The following is a 1,431-nucleotide window of genomic DNA, read 5'->3' as shown; positions in this document are numbered from 1 at the left end:
GGGCTGTACAACATATTTTGGTCTCAGAACTTATTTAATGATGTTCTGGCACAAGTTAGAAGGGAGTCACCATTGTTCCCAGTATAAGGAAGTTTTTAAAAGAATTTTTTTGGTTTATTTTTATTTATTTATTTGAGAGCAACAGACAAAGAGGCAGAGAGAGAGAGAATGGGCGTGCCAGGGCTTCCAGCCACTGCAGACAAATTCCAGACGCATGCGCCCCCTTGTGCATCTGGCTAATGTGGGTCCTGGGGAACCGAGCCTCGAACCGGGGTTCTTAGGCTTCACAGGCAAGCGCTTAACCGCTAAGCCATCTCTTCAGCCCATAAGGAAGTTTTTGAAAACTAAGCCACCCTTGATCAGAGTCGTCCATATATATTTTAGATTTGAAAATAACCATTCTGACATGTATCTTTTTTTACCTTATTATAGAGGTAGAACTATTAGAGAGGGACCAATATGTCCTAAGGCCTTGTCTGGGTCCCCTTTTGGAAAGCTCTTACTATGTTACTTCATAGGCCAGTCATATAATATTTGAGGTGTCCCGTTATCTTTGGTTGTACATTTCTCTCTGAGTTTTTAAGACCAAGCAGGTAGCCAAAATTTAATCAAAGATTCATTTTGGAGGTCACTAATGGCTCTTCAAAGGAGACTTTAATCCCAGCACTTGGGACACAGAGGTAGGAGGATCGCCATGAGCTCAAGGCCACCCTGAGACTACATAGTGAATTCCAGGTCAGCCTGGACTAGAGTGAGACCCTACCTTGAAAAACCAAAAACAAACAAACAAAACAAAAAAACTAGCCACCTATGTTCTACAAGAGAATATTTTTCCCATTCCCATGAAGCTATGATGAACCCTCAGACAGTTTCTTCTGGAATATATTTCCTGTTATTATTATTTGTTTTGCACCAACAGGTTCACCTTTTCAGGCTCTGGGGCTGACCAAGAAATAAGGCATGTGAATGTCTCTCCACTGGGTACCTCAGAAAGATTTTTGAGCATTAAATGAGATAATGCATACACTTGTCCCCCAACATCATGTAGAATTGATTCCAGGACCCCTGGGAGTGCCAAACTCTAGAGATATCCAAGTTTCTTCTATAAAATTGCATAGTGCTTGCAAGTAACTTCCACATAATTTAAGCCATTTCTATCTGACTATATAACAAACATGTTATGTAAATATAATACATACCTTTTATTAGACTGTAGTGTTTAGGAAAAATGGTCAGAGGAAAAAGTCTCTCTTGAATTTTTATTTACTTGAGAATGACAGAAAGAGAGAGAGAGAGAGAGAGACAGAGAGAGAGACAGAGAGACAGAGGGAGCAAATGGGCGCACCAGGGCCTCCAGCTGCTGCAAATGAACTCCAGATGCATGCACCACCTTGTGCATCTGGCTTATGTGGGTACTGGGGAATTGAGCCT

The 1,431-nt window shown here is 41.3% G+C and overlaps 1 non-coding gene across 1 annotated transcript; it reads right to left on the bottom strand.

The window, feature by feature from the left end:
- Positions 1-856: 856 nt before the first annotated feature.
- Positions 857-983, bottom strand: LOC123461910. The gene has a single exon (XR_006637956.1). It is a non-coding gene; the product is annotated as a small nucleolar RNA SNORD22 (small nucleolar RNA).
- Positions 984-1,431: the final 448 nt, after the last annotated feature.

This window comes from Jaculus jaculus, chromosome 6, assembly GCF_020740685.1.
Source record: "Jaculus jaculus isolate mJacJac1 chromosome 6, mJacJac1.mat.Y.cur, whole genome shotgun sequence".
Lineage (NCBI taxonomy): Eukaryota > Metazoa > Chordata > Mammalia > Rodentia > Dipodidae > Jaculus > Jaculus jaculus.
This window is presented reverse-complemented; position numbering and strand designations above follow the sequence as displayed.